Source organism: Falco rusticolus, chromosome 6 (assembly GCF_015220075.1).
Source record: "Falco rusticolus isolate bFalRus1 chromosome 6, bFalRus1.pri, whole genome shotgun sequence".
Taxonomy (NCBI): Eukaryota; Metazoa; Chordata; class Aves; order Falconiformes; family Falconidae; genus Falco; species Falco rusticolus.
In genome coordinates, this window is record NC_051192.1 from 42,140,900 (window position 1) to 42,165,596 (window position 24,697).

General features: G+C 41.6%; 2 long non-coding RNA genes across 3 annotated transcripts; one reads left to right on the top strand and one right to left on the bottom strand.

Annotated features, from left to right (window-relative positions):
* Window positions 1-1,909: 1,909 nt before the first annotated feature.
* On the bottom strand, window positions 1,910-22,674 carry LOC119150514. 2 transcript variants are annotated; one of them, XR_005105090.1, is made up of 4 exons: window positions 22,540-22,674; window positions 15,392-15,519; window positions 3,577-3,642; window positions 1,910-2,711 (listed from the first exon to the last, which is right to left on the bottom strand). It is a non-coding gene; the product is annotated as an uncharacterized LOC119150514 (long non-coding RNA). The 2 variants fall into 2 exon arrangements; XR_005105091.1 differs by lacking the exons at window positions 15,392-15,519; window positions 22,540-22,674 and adding an exon at window positions 14,770-14,985.
* Window positions 16,608-22,772, top strand: LOC119150515. Its single transcript, XR_005105092.1, has 3 exons — window positions 16,608-17,744; window positions 19,615-20,143; window positions 22,665-22,772. It is a non-coding gene; the product is annotated as an uncharacterized LOC119150515 (long non-coding RNA).
* The last annotated feature ends 1,925 nt before the right edge of the window (window positions 22,773-24,697 follow it).

Consider the following 24,697-nt stretch of genomic DNA (forward strand, 5'->3'; position numbering starts at 1 on the left):
TTCTCTGACAAGTTCATTAGATTTGAATAAGTCATACATTAAAGATATAAAGCAAATAAGTTTTTAAATTCTATCTGCACATCAAATGACACTGTAAGAAAATTATTTCCAGTGTTGCCATTCACTGCATTTTAAGGTCTATTGCTCTTTCCATGAGCAGCTCCCTCACCGAGAGGCTGGATTTCAGTGGTACAAGCTCTAATCTGGACTGAAATCTGGCATCAAACCATCTGGATTCGTAATATGAATAATGCTGATCGAAAGCGTGCAATGCTTTCAGAAGAGCTGTTTTCATCTATTAACACTGTAACACATTTTCCTCTCCTTGTTCTGTTACAAGGGGTGGCCGAGCGCTCAAAAATGGAAAGCAAAGTGGATCTTGGTGTCTCGTGAGTTCCCCTGTCCTCAGACCCCTCCACAGTACGGAGGTTGGAGGAATGCCGCGGTGTGCTCCCCTGACAGCCTCCTGAGGGTGCACACAAATCCTGCCTCTCTTCCCCAGGCAGGAGCACCCCCGGCAGTCCTGGGGAAGGCTGTCACGGCACAGCACAGCCAGCCTATGGTGGTCCCCTCTGGCCCAGCTGTGCCAGCCTTGGGGCCACGTTCCTCTGTGCAGCACAAAGCAGCTGCAGTGCGGGAGAGGATCTGGCTCTGCAATTTATGGCAGGGGCGCACACTGAGCTGCTCAGAGCACCAGGCACAGACAGACGAGGTTGTGTTCACTTGCACACAAGCGAGTACTTATTTGGTCCTCTGCAGGCTCCCTCTCGCAGGCGCTCGCCTCTCAGCTTCCGTCTCCTCAAGCAGGAGAGAAAACACGGGAGCAGAAGCCAAGGGCTCCCGAGTTCCAGTTTGACTGCTGGTATTGACTCATTGTTTGGCCTTACTTAGTCGTTTAACCTCTCTGCCTTTAGCTCCCCTGCTGAAAAAGGACAAAGCAGCTGGATTTGACTGGGCAAGACAGCCCTCCCCTAGAAACAAACAGGGGGCTGCTTGGGAGCGCAGAGGCAGCGCTCTCCCCAGGGCAGCTGGTCCTCATGGAGACGAGCAAAGTGCAAGGGGCAGAGTTGGACTGTGACCTGTAATATACTGCTGCTAATCTTTAACCCCTGTAAGTGATTTTCCTGAGCTCCAGTAGTGCAGGTCCCTGCAGCTGGTATAGCGTAGACACCAAGCTATTCTGTCTCCCCGTTGTAACGAAGGAGATCATGCTTGACCTCTGCTTACCAACAGCGTGACACACACACACACACAGCCCCAGTTCAGAGGGGGTGGCTGGTTGCCACATCCCACTTGGAAAGAGGTCACAGCAAAAGCTGCAGGTAGGACCAATAGCCTAAGGTTTGGACACCAAGAGGCACTTGAAGGAAGGGAACTGCTCTGCCTCAGAAAATACCTGAGCATCCTCACTAAAAAGCAAGGGACCTTGTAGACACCCACGATCACACCAACAAACCTACTGCATGAGAAACAAGAAGTAGTGCTGCCCTAATGGCTGAACTGATACGGATTTGTGTCAGTATGTTGTGGCCTGGAAAATTTCCTCCTAGCAAAATTTAATGGTAAAATTTATATTCTGTGACCGTTGGCAAGGGTTCTTTGCCACATGTGTCCCACATGTAATATGACTAGCAGTATAACATCAGGGTTTTACCATTATTAACAATGAAGATTCAGTTCTTTTTTTTTTTTTTTTCCTCCTAGTTTCTAGATTTCAAAATTCTGATATGGTGGCATTTTTTCCTCATCCATAAATCAAAGCTAGAGATTGTAATTTATCATTTGGCTGCAGGAGCTGAAGCTTAGCAGAGAAACCCAACGCCTTTTGATAAAAGCATGAAAGCTGGCCACACAAGAACCTGTCAGCTCAGGCACTTGCCAGTGTTAAGAGATAGAAGAGATGGGAAAATATTTCAAAGCACCAGTGAAGGAGCCAAAATGCTCTTTAACTGAGGGGTGCCTTTCTACATCTATTTAGCCAGGATGAAGGTGGAAAAGGGGGCTACACAGTTCTGACCAACACAGCTACACTAAGCAGAGCTTGAATACCTGCCAGGGCACCAGCTGGCTGGCTGCTTTATAATTCCTATTGCTCTTGCAGGGACACAGCGACGAAGCGCCCAGCAAGGACAGAAATCAGCACTCGGGCATGTGTACGTGCCACACCTCCCGCCCTCGCAGGGCACCTTGTGTCGGAAGGTGCCGTGAGACCATTTGCCTTGTGGCTGGGAGCCTGCGCTGGGGAGGAAGTGCATTGGGGTGGGCCAGGAACAAATGATTTGACTTCTTTTTCCAGTCCCCAAAGAGGTCAAGCAGAGGTCAAAAGAAGAAACTCAATCCAATAAATTAGTCAATGCCGTTGGCTTGGAAGGCGTACTTCAACTCTCTGCTCCAACATGGCCTAAATTATATGTTTCACAGGAAGTCTGCAAAGGAATTCAAGCACCAGCCACCTGTTTATGTGCCTGCACTCCTACCAACATCGCCAAAGCAGGCAGAAGGTGCCTACCATCTTTGCAGAGCTGGTCTTCACTAGCTGGGTGTGACTGCACTGGCAGAGGAGCAAAGGCACAAGCAGCCCATTGCCAAGACTTGAAGGGAGGTGAGAGCCCAACCGTACGTAGCACCTTAGCACGGGGCCACAGGCAGAGTGAGCATGGGTGAGGGGAATTGCGCTACCAACCAGTCTGCCAGCACGTATCCTGGGCTAGCTGCAAGAACAAATGCAAACCGTTCAGACATGACAGTGACAGGGACTGTACCAGCACCTCAGACAAAAGTAACAACCCCTGACATCCTGACAGCTAAATAACCCAAGGCAGCTGCAGCTCAGGGAGTTGAAATGGGGAAAAGCACCTACAACAGAAGGACAGAGTCCTCTGTGAGGTCTTGTGAAGTCCCAGGTTTTGCCACCCCTCAGGGAGGTTAGTTGGGAACATCAGTTCCTGCCCTAGCGAGGGACTGCGGTGCGGTCTGCTGGCAGAGACTTTGTCCCTCAGCTTCCCCCAGGCCTCCTTTGCAGAAGGAATCAACTGGTCTTAGGTAATATTTCAGGTCTCACATTTTAGAGAAGAAAAGCCAAAGCAACCTGATTAAAAGATATTTCAATGACTAATATGTCACATGCAGAGATAACTCACTGTCTGTTTCAGAAGCAGGGTTCGAGCAAGCTGTTCTTCATGGAGGCTATACTGCACTGAAGGGATTTAATTAATGCTGTGCCCACAGTAACGGCTTCTGTGCATCAAATCCCATGAATTTCACATGAGAAATCATACTATATACTACCCCATAAATTCATATACTCATATCAAATACATGGATAATTATGTGAAAAAACCTGCAATCTGGAATATGAATGTTGTCCAGCCTCATGCGGAAGGACATTCTGCTTCACAGTAGGTTTGCAATCTGTTAGGACTCAGGTTGGCTCTGAAGCGGCAGTTGCTCAATAGAGTTTAACATTTGGGAAGGCAGTAACTGCACGTGGTCAGGCTGAAGCAGGAGAGGGCAGCAAAAAACCTGAAACTCCAGGCTCAAAAGTAAAGTAAAAATAGAATATACTAAAGATCCTACCTTGTTAATCTGAGGTTCTCTGTCACAAATACACCCCAAAGACAGGAGACACGACACCAGCTGCACCTTGAGAAGACAGAATATATAGCATGATCAAATGTTTTTTAGCATCTGCAGCTTGTCACTTACAGAAGGTGGAATCCAAGACTTTCATTGTTAGGTAAGTAAGCGTGGCTTTCTTCACTGTCTTTTATAAGAACCGAGAAGGAGTTTGGAACAATTGCTAAGAGACAAAAGACACCTCAGGCATGCCTTACTGAGCATGGCAAAACATTCAGGAAAAGGTCACAAATCATTCCTGGTAAAAGTAAAGCTGTTTCAGAGCACAGGTTTTTGGGTGCTTTGCTTTGCTTCTGCACAGACACTTAATTGAGCCTTGAATTCCCTAACTTGGGCAGAAAGGGTTGTACAGCACCGCTAGTGCAGTACACAACGTAAGGTGATGACCTCTGCTGAGAATACATTGGGAGCACTCATTTCTTCTGCTTTTATTCACCAAGAAAATCCCTTGTTCAAACAAAACTAGTTGGTTCACTGGACTAGTGATGGAGTTACTCCAGCTGAATATCTGTGCAGCAGGCAGCAGAATGCACCCCCTTTTTTTTGAAATGGCTATGCAAAAAGAGCGACAAGCATCATGCACAAAAGCTATGAACATGCTGACATTCAGGCAACCTATCTTTGCCTTCTCAGAATTCTTTTGAGAGACTGACAACACAAGCAACCACAAGGCAGCCAAATCCTTCTTGTTCCAGTCTCTTGCTGCTCCGGGAGGAAAGCCTGAGCATTTCCCCCAGAGCCTGCTGTCATCAACCTTGGTGCTCAACCTTCCCTGCCCTTCTGATCAGGTCTTTTTTCACTAAAACAAGACACAAGGGGAGAGGAAAGGAAAAGCATGGGCATAATGAAAGCTCTCTGGAATACAACTACATTAGCTGGAGCCACTGTGGGTTTACAGAAGCATACCCTAAGAGCAAATTACGTATCAGAGGCTGAATGCAGGGCTTAGGTGACAGATACTGGCTTCTGCCACCACCGCACAAGTATCAGGGGGCCAGAAGTCAAAATGACAGATGCAGCATTTCCAGATCCCAATCGACACTGCAGCTTCCCATGCAGGCACTGTGAAAGTGTCACGTAAGAAGTCATCTGTCCATGTTATGGTGAAAGATGCTCTATGGAGAGCTTGATGTACGTTCTCTCAGCCTCTGCTGAAGAAGGTTTTGTACATTTAAATATACACTTTGGTGGTTAAAGCTCCACAGTTAGTTGTACCACCAGGCAGCTTTCACATGCTGGTTCACCTCTGAAACACAGGTACCTAAAAGGAATTTTGGTGCAGTTTACTTGGGGGCAAATCTCAAGATCAGAGAGTGATGCTGAACACTTGCTTAAGTGACTTAACTGGATGCAAGTCCTGGAGAAAGCTGTTTCTGGAGACAGCCCAGGGGGTTCTGGGCTTTGCTTCTGAAGGAGAAGAGCAGAGGAACCTGTATATGATCTGCAAGGACTGCTGTTCCCAACAACTGGCCCCACATGTGTCTCTATGTGTAAGCAAATTACAGTTAGCCTAAATTCAATGTTGAACTAGTACCATAAACAAGCAATGGGCAGGTGATGCTTCTATTTGCTTTGCCTTTAATGGGAAAAAAAACCCAACTGAAAAAAACAACCAAACAAAAAATTTAATATGGAGGTCAAAAGTGAGGAACTAAAAAAGTTAAAAGAATGATTTTTGGGGAGGCAACATGTATTGAATAATTAGGGAAACCCACTACCACATGTATCACAAGTGCCAAGATCTTGGTAGGAATCAAAACCACTGGAAATTTCCAGGGAAGCACAAATGCACTTTTTTTGTTGTTTTGTTTTTAAACAAAAACTGAACACTATCATCCTGGATGTTATGAAATGGCTAAAAATCATCAGGCTTCGCATCTCAGGCCTGCACTTCCTGGGGCAGATTTTTTCCTCATTGCTCATGGCAGGATACAGTGCATCTTCCTTCTGGCCACTGCAAACAAATGTGACTGGACTAAACAGACCGATGACCTGATAATTGCTCTAGTTCTACGTTGTATTTGTAATGAAGCTTAAAGAAGAGGCAGAGTTTAAATTTGTAACTTACAGTAACACATAGTTCGGTTTCTGAAACTTGTTCTGACATCCTGTTTTGTTAATTGTACTGAGACATCTCAAACTGATTAAAAGTATCCTGACTAATAAGGAAATAAAGAAATTAACCAGTTGCAGGAACCTTTCCATGTGAAACCACCCAGACTGAATTAGTCTAAATGATTTATTAGGATACTACAGATGCCACCCCTCGTGCTCTCAGGGAATTAAATCCAAAGAAATAAATATTTAAATTCAGTTTCTTTTGAACAGATTTGATCTACTAGTTGATTTTTAGGGAAGAAAACAATGCTATTCATCAAAACTTTTCTACATAACAGCTTGTTACTTTTACACTGGTGCTAGTGAAAGAGAGAGATAAAACCTAATTTTTCCTGAAGTTTGCTGAGATTAACCTAATTTTAAAAAGTTCTTTGCTGTTTTTTGGTCTTTTCAGTAGGAAAGAAGTTATTTATTTTAGTAGGCTAATTGGTATAGAGCAAATGCTTCAGAATGACATAAAATTCACTGAGCTGTTGGCATCTTTTCTTGTTTGTTTGGGCATTGGGAGAGCAGTTGCAAGCCCCGTAGATATAGCTGGTCCTCATTCCATGTCTATCATAGGTATGTATCATTGCCATCAGCTGACTGAAGTCACAACTCCTACTATCTTGCAATCTATTTTCTTGTCAAAATCACGCAAACAAGCAAAAATAATTTTTTTAAAAAAGCTACAACCTGGAAAACTGTCATTCAAATTTCAGTACAATTGAATGATGCACTGAAAATAACATATATCTTCCCTTCAAAGGCGTAGTAATTTTAGCCAACATGAAGATATCTGAATCATCTTGAAATGTGGGTTGAAAGGACAAAAGACAATGTGCAGAAATAAGACTGTTAAGGATATAGACCTATGTACCACACAGAAATGCAGATCAGAGAAAACAGTGGTTTGCACACCCTTAGGAGGTAACAATGAGGATCTGGAAGGCTAATAACAAGGATAGCTATAGCACAGGCACATGTTCGGCTCTGGATAACCATGAAGGTGTGGGAAGAGTCATAGTTATTGGCATACTTATCATACTTAGAAACTTGCTCTCCACATTGGGGATGGTTAGATCTAGATTGCGAGGGAAGGAAGCTGGAAGGACATTTGTCTTCCCTTATTTTGCAACTGCTAAGGACAGTCCTAGCATTAGGACAACGCGATTTCACCACTGCTTCTCAACTCTCCCAGCACACAAGTCTGCCAGACATCAGTGAATATGGTTAATCTATGTGAACAATGAGATATACTCATTCAGGCCACAGTCCAAATATGAAAAGTCAGAATATTTCCTCTTCTCTTCCAACCCTGTGTGCTTAAAAAGGGACTGGCCTGGATTCTGGCTTGCACTGTCAATGCTTTGAACTACCCTGGCAGCACTACAAGGCTCTAAGTCTAATGTCATTGCAAGGTCTCTACACTGGAGAGTAAATCTCCTGTGGCACCACGACTGTGTAGCATCTGTACTGCATTCCTCTTGGATGAGGAAGCCTGGATCCTTGCACTCTGCCAGTTTTCTCCTGAAAACATTATCAGCTAAACTTGGGCTGCAGCAATTTACAGGGCACCAGCCTGTTCCTGCTGAGGAGCCTGCAGCTACCACTGGTCGGGGCAGCACAGGGTCTGAAGCCACTTTTGCACAATCTCCCCCCTGTTCTATCTAGCCTATGGTCACTGTGCAGGATCCATCTCTCTTGCACTGTGGTATAAGCCATAAGGACTCCATAAAAACTGCTTCAGGATCTGGAAGGTGGTAGCAATATGCCTCGGCAAAGTTCTTCCCTGATGCCTCGGAGAGGCAGCTGGGGGAGAAGAGGCATGTTTTAGCATTTCAACTTAACAGTTGGACTTGATGATCTCAAAGGTCTTTTGCAACCTACATGATTCTCTGATTCTATGTTCAAACCCCTGTGTGACTCTCAGCAATCTGGACAGGTTTATAATGAAGCCAACAGAGCTGCACCAAGATCTTCTGAACCTGGACTGCAACCTGTCTCCACAGATTCTGGAAGAGCAGGAATAGGTTTCAGCTCAGTATAAAATCACGTGGCTTGGCAGATGCCTACACTACAGACACTGGAAAAATTGCCTGGAAAAGTCTGGCAGAGCCAGAGGTTCTCAGTCTGTTCCTAAAGCATGAAAACAACTGCTCTCTCTTCTGCTAGTGACTGATACTATCTTTGTGACAATGACAGGCAGCTGTTTCTTACCAAGGTAATACATTTACAAAAAAAAATATTAAAAATTTGGGCTTCTTCTAAGTCCAGTGCAGCTGCAACAGTAAACAAGAACAGCTCAGTTCTGTTGTGGACTACTAAAATGAAGTTCAAAAATTGCAAGTAGTCTGAGAAATAGAATTTGGAAACCATTAGACCTTATTCTCTTCATATTTTACCTGTCATTAGATTCCTGTATAGCAACTAAGATATGGCCGAAGTTCCCACAGACTTTCTTTCAGGAGTGAACCATATGAAATGCATTCCGCTGAAGAAATACAATGCCACTTTGCATTAATAAAGTAAACATCAATTTAAGTGTAACAACATCACATTTTCTCTCCTTAGGGTCTGGCACAAGAATAAAGCATCCCCAAATGGAGGCAGTTTAATGCCTAACTATAATTCAGATAGTCAAGGGGAGCAATTTTCCTCTCTGTTGCCTGTAACCTGCCATGCCTATTAGTGTCAAGACACATGTTTATCTACACAAAAATATAGTTATTACAATACGTGTAGGTATGTGTGTACATATGCATGTACTAAATACATACAGTAAACGCCTGTGTGAAAAATATCTGATCCACGACAATTCTTTAATGCAGTATACATAAGTATACATACAGCACATATAACCCATCAACCTAGGGGCTGTAGAACATGATAAATTTGAATCCCAGAATTCACAAATTCAAAATCACTGGTATGTGTATTGTTGTAATAAGTAAATTAAACTAAACACAATTCCCTTTCTAGGGGGGGAAGGGAGGGAGCAAGAAGTCACATTTTACGTATGAGGAAACAGAAGATTAAGCAAAATTGCTTTTCTGCCTGGGAACTGCATCTTTATATTGTAACACAACATTAGTTCCCAGAATGAACCTAACCAGTTTGTAGAACATTTGGTACAATAAACAGGACGACAATAAACAACTTGCTTGAGATCACACAGCGAGTCAGTGATCCAGCGCCCTGGCTGAGCCCTGTGACTCAGTCACTAAGGGTAGGTCTGCATGGCACACTTACTCCAGACGACTGGTTCTATTGACTGAACACCAAGATTAATTAGCCTATGATTACTGTGCAGACATGCCTTAAATGGTTCCCAGTCACACAAAAAACCTTTAGTACTACTATCTTGCATTCAGAATAGGGCTTTCACCTCTTTCCAATTACAAGAAACACAACCTGAAAGATCATGAGGTTTGAGCATTTGTGAGGCATCAAATTTCCATATCAATAGTTATTAAAATTTTAGTGTTTCCAAATTTTTATTTATCTATTTTTTAATTCCCTGTGTAATCTATAGCTTCAGCCAAGAGGACAGTTCAGAGGTTTGCTCTTTCCAGGTCAATGAGATTTTTACAGGATTTCTGAGGACTTTACTTTCACCTCTGCTCACTGCGACGCCAGTCTTCTCAGAAGTACTTTTCTGCCAGGTGCTGAGCTGAACCAGAGCCTGGCTTGCACTCTAGGCTCTACTTATCTTTCACACTTCTCTCCTCCTCTGCAACTATCTGTTCTTACTCCAGCATGGCGTTTGTAAATAATAATTAAAAATAAGTTTGGAAAAGACTGAACTGTTGGAAATGTAGTTTAGGGCAGGAGGTACGTGTAACCAAAGTTTCTTGCCTACACTTTTCACACAATCCTTAGAGCTCCCTTTCCAATCCTTTAAATGCCCTTACAGCACCACGTGAATCTCAGCTTAAGGCACATGCTACCTGCCGGTGAGTAGCAGCACCCTTCTGGCCCTGCACAGCCTCTCACCAAACAGAGAACACGAGTAACACTGCTTAATTTGAGTTCTCTGGCAAACAAATACATACATACAGCAATAAATCTCTCTCATGGAAACAGGTTGCATTTCCAGCGTGGGAGGGGAGGGAGCTAAGGAGCCCTGACCTGACCAGTTTGTTTGCATGCTCAGAGGAAGAATGGCCACGCTGAGACAGCTGAGCACCAGGACACTGCACACCAGAACAAGTGGACTCAGCACCTACTGGAGCATTAATGGGGAGCACTGGTGTTCCCCATGACTGAGAAGGAAGCCTGAGGGACTAACCAAACATTGTAAATCCACAAATGCTTTATAACTGTTAGATGGCTTGAAATTCCATGTTATGTTGCATTTGGTTAGCTATTTGCTATTGTTGTGGTTTTACGTGGGGTGAAAGCATGAGAAATGCTGCTTTAAGGTCCTTTTCCCCAGAGCCATCAGAAGACAGCGGCTGGAGGGTAAATTCTGTTTACTTTGTGTGCTGAGCAAGCAGAACTCACATGTAAAAGTGAGACAGACTCTCCACATATCCGAACAATCTCAGCACAACACATCCTAAAGCACAGAACCCTGTACAAATAACCTCCTTACCTAGACTTAAAACAGGTATTAATCCATCCCTGTAGAAGTACAAAACATGTTCCTCCTCCCTTCCCTTCGCTTCCTTCTCCCCTTCTCCTCCCACATCAGTCTCCCAACAGACCTCCATTTCTGAATGAGATGAAGACATGACGTTTATGGTATACACAGAATGAGATGCTCAGTGGGTGGTCAGACCATCACACAAATCTCTCACAGAAGTGTCCCTTTTCCAGAGCACAGAACTACCAGGACCATATACACAATCCATCCAGCTCTGCAGCCTTTCTGAGAGCACTTTAGCTGGGAGTATCCGACAGAGATGTACCAACGCAATGCCCCTTCCCACGCTATGCAGTGTCACCTAATGTAAGATGCACATGATCGTTGCCCACAGACTCTCATGAGTGTCTGGAGAATGAAGCCCTCCACACTAGCTGTCTTCTCATAGCAAGGAACAGGGATCTGTGTTGTATTGAAACTTTATCACAACTGCATGACAAAGACAAAATTTATTTCCAAAGAATCATACCAGTCGTCTTATGAATTTTGGATGAGCTGGCATAAAAAGACTGTCAAAATGCATCCACTGAAACTATGTTCTTTAAAATTTCCATCATCTTTCCTATGCTTTCAGGTAAGACAGTAGGATCTAAGTACTTGTTCAGCTTTTTTTCACTTCTACTGTAGCTTTGAAAAAATTTTTCAAAATCAAACCAAATTCAGTAATGGATCTTCTGTGAGGTGTTCCAAAGATCTTTCCAAGCAGAATTAATCAAGCTTCACAAGCCTCCGTAAACAGCTGGTTATTCCTTTTTTACAGAACAGCCCCAGGTACCTCATGGCAACAGTGAAGAACATGGCTCAAACAAGTTGGCTGAGTAGCAATTCTTCAGTAAAGGATTTATGGCTCAGAGTCTCAGATCTGGCTTTCCATAGGCCTTGCACCTTATGGGGGTGCTGCCAGCCGCGAGAGAGCTGAGAGAATGGGACTGAGCATGGCCAGAGAGCTGGAGGCAGTCCCACCAGCAGCGTGTCAGCCCAAGGAGAGCACAGCTGCTAGCGCCGAGAAAAGCGATTTCTGCCCAACATGCCCCAAATGGCCATGACACAGGGTAACAGGAGCGAGTTACCTTGCAGGAGATTTAACTTATACACTAAGAAAATGTGTCTAATGGTGAAGCAACAGAAGGTGTGAGTCTGCAGAGGTTGTGAAGTCTCCCTCACTACACACAGCAGAAGCCAAAATTGTTCAGGCATTAGAGACAGGTATTTGAGATATAAAGATATAGATATGTATGTATGAGATATAATATACAGGTATTAAAGACACAAGGAAGAGAGCGATGCTTTCAGGGTCCCTTCCAGCAATCCTTCTCAGTGACTATTTCCTGATTTTAACCTGGGGTTTAACACTTTCAACCCAGATCTTTTGCTTTCTGTGAAATACAATCTACTGCAGTACTAATACCAGTTTAACAACTTTACTGGACTACACACCTTAAATTTAGTCTCCTCACAGTGAAAATGGGGATGGGGAACAAAAAAACCACCCTTACAAAATACATTTCACTTCCTTGTAGAGCTAAAATTTCTGTTCCTGGAGCCTAGGACGCAGGTTAAATTAGAACAAACGACCCCAATATTGAGACTGGAAGGCTTCAAGCAGAAAACCACCCAGCTAATTTCCCAAAAGACACTAAAGTTTCTCACTTTCTTGGAAATAATAAAGGACAAATAAAAACTTAAAGTCCCTGAATTTACCGATGGCAACATTAAAACAGCGAACAAGAGAGGACAGCAAAGTGTAATCTGTTTATTAGCTCATGCATGCGTCTAGCTCTCATCACCACAGAGTACTGATTCTACATTTTAAGAATTGAACTTCTCATCAATGTAAACTTATTTACTTAATTGTTCTTGTAAAACATTAACCTGGGGCAACAGTGCCTCAAAGCTCGGCAGGTACAGCAATAGAGAGGTCATATGACAAGGGATTTTTTTTCTAATTGCTAATCTTTCCTAAATGTTAGTTGATCAAACCACTGGATGACAAAGGTTTGTATAATACCATGTGTGCTAGCTTCCAATACCTGTTACATACAATGGATAAAACAGTTCTTTACTCAATTTTGCAGCATTACTGGTGGGTATGAAAAGATTTTCAGAAGACCTTGGCTGCAGATAAAATTTTATCTCTTGGAAATGGGGACCTTTTTTTCCATATAGGAATGAATACAAAACTCTTCACTATTCACTAAATAGCTGCCATATACTGGCAACCGCAAAAACGATTTTGCTAGTTGAGTGGGCTTTTCTCACGGTAGGTTTTTTCCCCCTCCAGAACATGAGTTCTTCAGTTATTGCAATATAGTCAAAACATGTTGTTATAGAGGTAATGCTTGCCAATATAGGACACAGTATTTTCTGAAATAAAAGAATGCTGCTCTGGGAGGAATTACAATCCTTTTGCAAGGTCGTACTGTTGTAAACGTTATAATGAATGGTGGAGGCGAGTTTTCTGTAGTGTCTTAATTCTTCATTATATAGAAGTATCTTCTACATAAATGTCTATACCAGATTCTGCAAAAAGCAATTATTGTACTTTGATTGATAAGTATATTAATTCCCAGTGAAACTCACATTTCAAGAACAAGGCCTTCACAACATAAAGACACAGAGACCACAGTTACGCACAAGTGTTGTATGTGGGTCCACCTCACAAAGTGTATTTCATCAGTTTAATCAAAAACTGCATTAGAAACTTCTCATATTGTTGCACCATTGTTGTGCTGGAAACTTTCCTTTTTAAGACGACACTGGCTATGAATTATACTTAGTAAATAAATATTTATTTAAATGGAAAAGCATGTATCTAAAGATGATCTGATAAACAATACATTTGTTTACTGCACAGATAACCTGCTGCAGATACTTGTTTTCACAGGAAAAGAACCATTACATTTTCTGTAGGAGTGAGCTAGCACATCATTGAACCCAACTGCACTGAAGTAAGCAATTATTCTGAAAGAAAAAACAATAAACTATTTGCTTTTATGATCCAGCAAGTTTTAAATGCTCCAGTGTAACAGTACAATTCAACAGGGTTGTTACTGTTTCTGCTGCCTTCTAGACCTGGGTGCACAACCCTATATCCCTGACATTATTGAACACCGAACGACGAACACTGAACAATGATGAAGGAAAAGAAAATTTACCAGCGATAGATTTGCTGGCTGAATATGCTGGGTGAATCATGTTTCTTTTTGTATGTGCCTGTTCACTCAAGTGTTAAGTATTTTCTGAATTATAGAACACATAACCTAGCTTCATCCTGTCTGGAAAGACAGGTACTAAATCATTTATAGGTTGAGTCGCTCACCAAGCCACTTACACAAAGTAATCTGCTATCTTGAAGCTTTCAGCAGACTTTCAAATGAGCTTAAGGATAAAACTCAGAAACACTGGGGAGCTGCAGAAGTACACTGAAAGCTGCCCTATTCTATGAATTTCTTTGAACAGGAAAACAAAGTCAGATAATAGTCAGCATTAGATGTGCATGGCTGAAAGTCCATGCTATAGTGGACTTGCACGTAAGAAGAACTAAAATATAAAGCAAAATTGTATGGATTGTTTACAAGGGTTTGCTAAGGAAAAATAAACTTAGGCAATCATCCAGAGCTAGTGTGCATGCAGTACTCCTAATAACCCTGAGGCTACCAGAGAATGACAACCACCAGCTGTTGGTGGTGTATAGTGGGGTGAAGCTGGAGGTTAAGCCAAGGTACTGAGGGCAGGGCTGCCACTCAGAGAGCCAGAGGCAGGCTGGGGGACAGACAGGACCCCTGTGAAGTTCAGCAAGGACCAACACAGAGCCCAGCAACCAGACCACAATGCCCCTCTGCAGCAAGAGAACCACAGAAAATTTGAGACTTGGCCAGGAAATTGATAGCCCAAGGCCTTCAAGTGAAGAATCAGACTTAAAATTGGTGTGTTTCCAATGTAGGAGGCAATTGCAAACACTGACCAGAGTAGCAGCGACAAGTGACATTTAACCGCAAGTAACAAAGGTGAGCGTGGCCAGGGAAAGGGACTACTTAGAAAGCCCAGAAATGTAGAGCAGCTCTTGTCCCATGTGAACTGGATGTGGCTTTTTGTTTGTTTTTGAAACATTGACAAAACCAATGCAATCTTGTTGTCCCGCTAATCGCTGAAACCTATACAATTGTGGGGAAAACAGTTTTCAGTTCATGCATCACCAGAAAAAATTAAAATTTATCTGCTCACTTGATTATAAATATAACCGCATCTTTGCTATACCTGTAAATTCCTATTTTCACTAACAAAACTAATAAAAAACCACACAAGCAAGGGAAAATAAGCATTTGAAGTCCTGTCTGAAAGACAGAAGACATGACGTTTCAGGCCCACTGGAAGGCTACAGACCTTACCATCTTCCAACTTAAGAACTGAACATCCGAAACACTGTTCATACTGCAACTCTCTTAATAGGTGATCGCCCCTCCAGAGAGATGCAACTAGAAATCAAAAGAAAAACACAGCTAAATGTTCCTGTAGAATAAACTTCCTAGGAGAACATCCTCCTCATAACAAAATCAGAAAAACAAAGCAGTATAGAGCAACACCCAGAATCACTCATTGCCACCTAGAAGAAGAAACTGCAGGAGAAATTGTAGAGGGAAGTATTTATGCAACTCAAGTGACAGAAAAGAAACCAAAAATCTTTTCTGCTCCTTGTCTGGGGCAGAACAGCAACTGGTTGTGTTGTTTGTTTGAAAAAGATTTACCATTGGCCATAATGAAGCAAAACATTTCTAAATTACTTGAAATTAAAAAATTAATCTTAATAACCAATCATGGCACACTGCATGTTCTTTACTGCATGTTAGTATTGAAACATTTTAGTTATATAAAGCTGCCTAATTATAATCCTGGAGAATGATTTGAAAAGTTCTTTCTTTTTCATTTGAGTGTCACTACCCCTTAAACTGGATGGATTCTGCAGAAGGAAACGGGTCAGCAAGCAAGAACCAGTATCTGGCTCATACTTACCAGTCCACTTCAGGGCAGCGGTTGGGTCCAACAACCAGTCAGCAGGAGCTGCACCGACGGGCAGTGCGCGGGGCTGGAGAGCCTGCTGCTTGCGGTGGAGCGGGCTCGCAAGTCCTGTGGGCTACAAACTGCCGAGCGGGAAAACAGAAGTCATTAGTCTCAGGTATGGTTGGGTCTCTGGGAGGGGAGAGGGAGGAAAGAGCTTTTGGCATCAACAATAAACCTTCTTCTTTTTTTTTCTTTTTTTTCCTCTTTTTTTTTCTTTTTTTTTTTTCTTTTCTACAAGAAATAAGCAAAAGCCAGCTTCAGAAAAAGCAAGAGAGAAATTTCTGTATGTTTTGAGACTGATTACTCACTGTGTTTAATACAGAATTCTCTGTATGAACAAACATAATGCAGACGTTCAAGCACTGAAATACCAACAGCATGCTGGGTCAATGGCTAATACCTAGAGTAAGATAAAGTACTAACAAGCTGTAATTTTGGGGTCTGTACACATGCTTAGTTTGCGCACAGGCATCATGAATCATGTAACAGGCTCCATGCAGCATCCCTACTTATATTTTCTTCATAACGTATATGCAATACGTCTGTCACTGTATTGGTGCTATTAACAACTTGTTGCTGTGTTATCTCGGTGGAAAAATGCTAAATTAAAGACTGTGAGGCTACCTCTTTAACCTTTTTAGCTCTTATGTTGCTTTACATTCCCACCAACACTAGTGACCACAGGCGTGTACCCGTTTGTACGAATGTGACACGGCTCACATGAGACCAGATAAAATCCAACACACTATGCCATGTTTCTATTTTCTCTAACAGGATCTGACATTCCTTCCTTACAGTCAGTGAGAGCATATCTTTAAGATATTTTATGTATGTATTCTAATCAGTGCTGTACACCTTAATTATCCTTAAAATATGTGTTAGCAAAATGGTCGTTACAGCCAGCAGAAACCTGTAGGAAGAAGAAATGCAACCATCAGTCTCAAAAGATGAATCCACTCCTCAGGCATCAGGATCGCTAATTACTATGTCAAGAATGTAAGATTAGAGCAACTGACCTGGATAGGAGAGGAACAAAACTTGCCATAACTTTGAAACAAGATAAATAGTTAAAATAATACATAACTTTAATCTCTTCAAATGGATTTGCATAAAGACAAAGCCTTACCAGCAAAACCTATCTTTTTATAATAATTCATGTTAAGGTTCATGAACTAATGAAACTGCTACATACAAGAAATCAGGCCCTAAGATTTCTAGACAACAGGTTGTCAGAGTGAGTGAGTAGCTTATGGAGGTATGTGCTGCTACTGAAAGAGTATCCCCAAATTGTACGTGTTAGACTTGCATTTGGCAAAATTCCAGGAGCATGTTCTGGGTTCATGGTTAATGACTTTCTCGCATATGAATTATTTTTTTGTATTTTAAAGGAACATGTCCTATAAATTCACAAAAGCTAATTTTGACAGATTACTAGATATTTTGATACTTTTTGATTTTTTTTAATAAGGAAGAACACAACTTCAGCACTATGAAGGAGAGGAACAATACAAGCTTGTTGGTTATAACTACTTTCACAAGTGGTGAGCTTAATATGCATAGATTTCTGCAGCAAGACATTTGGTGCTGATGACCTGATGTCTGCACTGTATGTCTTTTAAGGATAGAAACTCTGGAATAGCTCCAGTTTGGTCCTGCTAGCATTTGAATTGCATTAGGTATGCTGCTGGAACCTATCTTCTGGTTTATTTTTTATTTAAGAGAAATCTAGTTCATATTACAAGACTGCTCCACAATATGAGGCAAAGCGCTAAGCAGAGGTAACAGGAAAATTAATTTCAAAAGTGCATTAAATTACTAATGTGGATATATACAGAAGCAAAGGCCAGAAGAAATTCAGCCCCTTCCCAGGCATTCACAGAAAAAGTTCTGGATATAATTTTTGTTACTCCCTCTTCACCCATATATACCTTTCCCATTACATACGTTAGTCTGCCAATGCGAATTTTTAATAATTATTTCAGTCTGGTTTCCTATGCAAGTGTATGGCCAGTGTGTGTCTTTGTCTCCATTCCCCTAAAAAAGAATATATTTCAATCAAATTATATAAAAGGGTAGGGGTCTTGCAAATCCAAGAATCTTGTGCTTTCCACGAAAACAACTGAGAAACTCCTCCTGTCCCTGTGTGCCGCCCATGCTCTGCAGAAACCCCCCCCAGTGAGCCCAGTGACATTATTGGTTCCAAGAGCATCCCCACATGATGCGGTAGAGTCGGGCTTGGTTTGTTGCAGACTGAAGGTTTCCCATGAGCCACAGAAGGAAGGGAAGCTGCGCACCAGGGTGCTGGGTAAGCACATGGAGGGGGGGAGGGGGGGGTGACCAGGGGGGTAAAGGCTGGGTCAGATACATCTGTCTACCAGACTGGAGGATTATACGCTCATTTGCCCCAGGCCTTTCTAAGGAGGTAGGAAAGCAGGAGGATGGAAGGGAAAAGATACCCTGAAATAGAAAATAGGAATTTTCTCTCTCTTTGAGATCAGAATCTGGAATCTAGAGCAAGTCATCTCTTACCAATTGCGCTAATTCTATTACTATTGTGCAGTAAAGTCCTGCAACACTAGTACTGAAAATACTGTGGGTTTGTTTGGGTTTTTTTTTCTGATTTGTGTAAACTGTTTTTAGTATTTCTGACTTACCCTATCAGAAGTTTAATTATTAAATAATTAAAAATCCAAGGTATGAAATATTACATAATATTGATTTAGGGATGGAAGTGCATTTTAATCTTTGATGTGAGAGAAAATACTCAGGAGTAAGACAAAAGTATTAGAAACAGCTGCTATTCGTGATTTTGAAATAAAGCATTTAACCTTGTTTTCTTCTTCAAATGTAACTATAATAAAAGATAGGTATTATGAACATGAAAACAACAGTAGGAATTTGAGATGTTCTTTTAATATTACAATAGAGATGCAAAGTCACACAGGTAATAAATACTAAATACATAAGCCTACTATTTATTTAAAGCTTAAACACCATTCGTGTTCCAACAGGTTTTTAAACTGAGATTTTCAGAACCTGTGGAAACTTTTCAAAACCTTGTTTTTCCTTTCAATTTAGAAAGAAAACCAAGCACACAAAAACCCTAGGTATTTTCTGCAGGCTAGAAACTTAACTGGTTAGTCAGCACTACTGAGCACACTTTTAATTTTCTGTGACCTACCTGGAGGGAAATTTAACACTTAGCTACAAAAGAAAAGAAAAGACAAGAAAAAAAAAAGATCATCTAAGCTGTGGTTTCTGCCAGGCATTCCACTCTCCCTGTTCCAGCCAATAATCACAACCAACTGCTGTGCTACGACAAGGCACTTAGCAGGGCAAATGAATCAGAAATCCTATAACCAATTCTCTGTTTATTGCAACAAAGTTGTGGTTCACCTGCAAACCTATGTGTGCTGCTTTTGGCTGGGACAGAGTTGATTTTCTTCAAAGTAGCTGGTATGGGGTTGTGTTTTGGATCCGTGCTAGAAACAGTGTTGATGACACAGGGATGCTTAAGTTTTTTCTGAGTGGTCAAGGAGGCCTTTTCTGCCCCTCACCCTACACATCAGCGAGCAGGGGTGGGGGGGCACAAGGGCTGGGAGGGACACAGCCAGGACAGCTGACCCCAACTGGCCAAAGGGATGTTCCATACCATGGGACGTCATGCTCAGAATACAGAGCTGGGGGGAGAAGGAAGGAAGGGAGGGACATTTGGAGTGATGGTGTTTGTCTTCCCAAGTGACCATGACACATGATGGAGCCCTGCTGTCCTGGGGATGGCTGAGCACCTGCCTGCCCATGGGAGGTGGTGAATGAATTCCCTGTTCTGCCTCACTTGCACATGCAGCTTTTGCTTTACCTATTAAACTGTCTTTATCTCAACCCACAAGTTTTCTCACTTTCACCTTTCTGATTTCCCTGTCCCACTGAGGCGGCGGGGAGGAGTAAGTGAGCGGCTGCGTGGGGCTTAGTTGCCAGACGGGGTTTAACCACAACAGCCCTGAATTATCAACACCATTTCCAGCACTAAGGCAAAACACAGCCCCATGCTAGGTACTGTGAAGAAAATTAACTTTACCCCAGCCAAAACCAGCACAACCATGCAATAACTACTCCTGCTTACACTGAATTAAGTTAATACAGTCACCTATAAGTAGCTATTATTTTTTTCACAGAGACATGAACTTTCCTGTTGTCAAACAGTGTGAACCCATCGTACACTATTACTCTCTCTCCTGACAGCGGAGACGACTCAGGAAACAGGTCACAGGACTTTAACACGTTTGCTACCACAAACCTCATGCTTTAGTAAACACATACGCAATGGGAATCACTTACTCATACCCTTCACATGAACATGGCTTTAACTGCAGTGCCACCACCCTGACTGAATTTTCCACCACTCTTTGAAGTTCATTCCCTATATGACACCTAAATAGTCCACCTCATCTTCTGCCTCACAGCTGGCAGCCCCCAGCGCGGACAGAGCCCTGCAGATTGCTATGGACAGGCTACAGAGCATAACGCCAAAGTGATACTGCTGAGCCTGCTAAATTCACATCCTTTTCTCGATTGCATGTTGTGCTTTCAAGAGGAGCTCAAGAAAGGCCCCAAGAGTTCTCCTCACATCACAGATCGCTCAGCCAAGCTGCCTGAAGGCGATCCCTTTTTGTCCTTTCTGTAACTACATCTACACGCACACAGGTAAGTCCCAGCAGCTGTTACCAGCTTTGGGGAGATTTAGATTACAGTGGGGTTAAATTTAGGGTTTTTTTCCAAGTTTTCAGAAAAGACAATGTAGCTGAAGTTGGGAAGGGCATAAAATACATCACAGTAACACTGGCATTAATGTTTTTGCCAGTGGAACCGGCTTCAGTACATGCTGCAAAGTAAGTATATTTCTGTGGGACAGATCTTTTTGGTTAGTAAACCACAAAGTTTTACCTAGATGCACACTAGTCACAGAAACTGCCTGAATTCTAGGTTTCATGTCCAATTGGTGAGGAAAACACTTTGACTTAAAAGGTAAGCAAATTTAATGAAGGTATCACCAAGAAACAGAACCATAATACACCATTCATTTTCCCCGTGCGACGGCACTTTTGGTATGGAAATACAGAATGACAAAACAATTATCAGTATGGAAATGCAAAATGCTAAAGCAAGTACCATTTTTTGCATGGTCAATAACTTAAGTTTCCCCATTAACTCCAAAGGGACTAAGATTTCATCTGTATTTATATGTACAGATGTATTTTCAAAACACAAGTAGAAAAAGGTATTAGGGGAGAGGAGCTTAAGGACAGATCAACTCCTCATGTTTTTTCTTACAACCCTCCTACAGTTGTTTTGTCTCAAAAGTCTGAGCTTATTTATCCTAATTTTTTTCCCCAGAATAATTTTTAAGAAGTTTCTCACAAATATATTTGAATACCAGTGAGCAACTGATTTTTTATTTTAAATTTTATTTAATAGACAGCTTTCCTCCCCCTCATGTGTTTTTTCTGTTTATACCCTTTGCCTCTTCTTCCACAGCTTGCAGGTAATTCCTCTTTTCTTTCATGTCCTTTACTAATCTCTGTTCTGCTTTCACTCAGTCTTCTCCCTTTCATCTTCTTATTCTTGTCCTCTCTGACCTATCTTAGAAACAAACTCCTATTTTATCTCTTCATAACATCCAAAAGCTGTTCTCCTCCCCATCCTGCACTGTTTGTGGTGAGCTTTTCAAATTCTACAGTTGGATGTTAACAGACAGTTGCCTTCTGGTGACGGAACTGAATTGCTGTATCAACTCAGAATTAATCTAGATTTGCACAGGCTTAAATAGCTCACTTAATCCCACGGGTCTTTTGGAAGTCCAGGCAGTGCACTGAACCAGATGTCAACTTGCAATGTCTTTGCAGGCAGACAATCAAAACCAGGAAGCCCTGACCCAGATGGATCCTGAAAACTAGGACAGTTCCAGTTTAAGTGAACTAAATCTATGTGCAACTGTCTCAAACAGATTCCATTCGTATTTTGGGCCCAAGAATATTTGAAAGTGTGTTGAAGTATACTCCCTCGTTTCACTTCAGCCCTTAAAACAAAATCATTCAGGCAGCAACTGATTTTTAAAGCAAAGTCAGGCTGGTCTACAGCTGAACACACCACATTCATCTTCAGGGTACCACTGCTGATAAGAAGGGGAAAAATATAATAATGAAAAAAAACCAACAAGTACATGATAAGAGTTCCCACATATAATTTAAACCAGATGAGAACTAAAGTAAGAACTGGATCTCTCTATAACATTACTGAGTTGTTGTTCAAGCTGTATTGAATTGGGAACTAAAAGACAAACAGCAGCTTAGCCTTGTTAGTTCTGCAGAGATGCTCCTTCATTTAGTATTTTGAACATTAGGCAGTAATGTACTTACCATGGACTATTATACTCACTGTATAGATTTAAACAAATACAAAATCTGCAATATCACAAGTTGGTCATCTCCCTTGTACAACATGCTGCTAACGCATAGGTCTTTGGGTTTATGAGATCAGTTTGCTTCTTCTAGGATGATTCACTAGGATCAATCGCCAAACAGCTAATGTTCCATCTATAACATTATTTAAATGAATGTATTAACCACTTTTTGCAGAAATGTATCTACCTGTATCATCAGTTAATATGAACAGATGAAAAGTTGATAAAGGATGCAGTATATTACAAAAATAGAATATTTTAACATGTATTACATTAATGGTTAACTTATATAAAACTCCCTTTAAAAATAGAAATGTCTTTGATAAATCACAAGAATCAAGAGCCTTTAAAAACATTTTATGAAGCACTGTATTTCATTCTACATAGAAAATTATATGAACACCTAGAAGGGAAATTTACTTAAAAAACCAACAAAGCAGAATATTTTATTATCAGATAAACTATCCAGTTTTTACACATTCAAAGATTTTAGATTTTTAAGAAATAAATATTTACGTTCTGAAGGTATTAACTTGTACTTTGATTCTACATTTATAAATCAGACGAACATGGAAAGAGCTATTAGTACACTAATTGTCAAAGAAAAAAACCCATAGATAAACCCCTGGGCAGTACTCACTAGGATCATCATTTCGGATTGCTAGCGTGCACGCTTCATAATCATAGTTCAAAGTGGGAAAGAAAAAATAATTAAAAAAAATCGAATCTGTAGGGTGATGAGGTTACTTTGCTGACTCATTCCAGGTGTATATACCACTTCCAAGGAAGGGAGCGCCCACGACTGCAGACAGCTGTGATGGAGGCGAGGGGACCGGACCAAAAGCCCTGTTAGCGGCACCTCTTCAATCCACCTGCTGCTAAACCCCTGCCAGCTGTCAGTCACCGGCTGCCACCACCGCCACCCCGGAGGGGTTAACAGCCTTAGTTCCCGAACCTTCCAGCAGATGGCCTCACAAGGCAGGCCCGGCGGGGTGTGTGTGTGTGTGTGAGAGAGGTGGCACCATTTAGAAAAGGCAGATGGGAAGGAAAATACAACTTAAAATGACGGTGATATAAATACATAAACAAATTCGAAGTATTTCATTTATTCTCCAATGCCAAACTTAAAAACATAGGCAGCATGTTAAAAAAATAAAGCTGTCATCTTAAAAAACTAGAAGAAAAAAAGTCACCTGAACAAGTATATAACCAGCACATCTGTTTGAAGTAGCATACCTGTTTGCAATTTGTTCGGTAATTCTTACACCCCACTTATAAACAAAACAGCAGGTTCAAAAAACGATGGTGAAAAGTATGAACACGAGGAAAACAGCATAAAGACTCTAATCCCATCCTCCCTTCATTTCTTGTTAAAACTGACGCTATTTTATTGCGTGCACAGAGCTGAAGCGCAACTTTCTGCACTACTCCCTAGTGGCAATGACATACAAATGTTGTCACGAAGTTGGTATTCTTGGAAGCATAAAATCCACCATGTATTTCAGGGAGACTTAAAAAGAACTCTTTCCTTAAAATAGTGATCCTCATTACTACTGCTACAAGTTTTGAAACCACATTAAAAATATTTGACTTGTCCTTGCACATAGCGAGTAATGCATCCACAGTTAACTACCCCCACACACGACTGAAATAATGATTCAGACTAGTACCGGTCTACAAACTCAAAGCTGGGATTCTCCACCCAGGTCTAGAAGGCCGGTATCTCCAGCCCTCAACCCGCTTTAATGCAGATGTTCATGGCTTCATGCATGAGAAGCTACATCCACAAAGATGAAATCAGTAAGATGAGCATCACTGGCTCTTCTTCAAGAGCAGACACAGCAGAAGTGCTGATACTCAGGGCCTACTGGGAGACCAGCCAACTGGGACATGTCAGTCACTACGGTTTGGCTAGTGCAAAGAAGACTGTCCCAGCTTCAGGAAAACGCTGGGAGGGTGACTCCAATAGCTGGGACAGAACTTTCTGCCCAGTTACAGCACTTAAAGTCACAAAGTGTTTCTATGTTCTCCACACCAAATTAGGTCAAAGCTAGCATCGTCAATTATAGAAACAGATTGCTTATGAAATCTTAGAGAAGTAGGGGTTTTGTCAGCATCTTGTTGGAAGCTTTAATAGCATGGGTGACTGATTTTCAGCAGGCTGACTGTCCTCAATGTCAACAATGACAGTTAAACCCAAAAGATTTTTAGCTTGGTGTCAGTAAATGAACCATGGTGAACAATACAGAACTGTTCAATTTCTTAACTGGTGAATGCTTTCATGCCATAGAAGCATCAGATAAAGTACATACTGCACTTATTTTGTCCTGAGAAAAGAAGAATCCAGGTTCCACATCCTGAAAAGCATGATAAATACAGTATTAAATCCACTAAACTTTCTTAGGTTAACTAAGGTTCTCTTCACCTGTCACAAAAAAAAAAAACATATATCAAAATATGTCATATGACATATGTCAAAAATATAAAAATGTCTTTAACCTTTTTGTGGTGCTTTACTGAAACAAAAACAAAAAAGCACAGAATTCTGTGAAGTAGCAGGGGGGTTGGAACTAGATGATCTTAAGGTCCCTTCCAACCCAAACCATTCTATGATTCTATGGAATCAACATTTCCATTGAAAATATTAAAGGACAAATATAAATGGTGATGGCTGGAGGCAGTTTTGGCTGGAAGCTGTCTGGTTTTGTCTTGAATCTTAAGCCCCTCACCCTTCAGCCGTACCATAACGAACACAGAATCACAGTCCAAGCAGAGGCTAACTCCACTGTTTCCAAAGA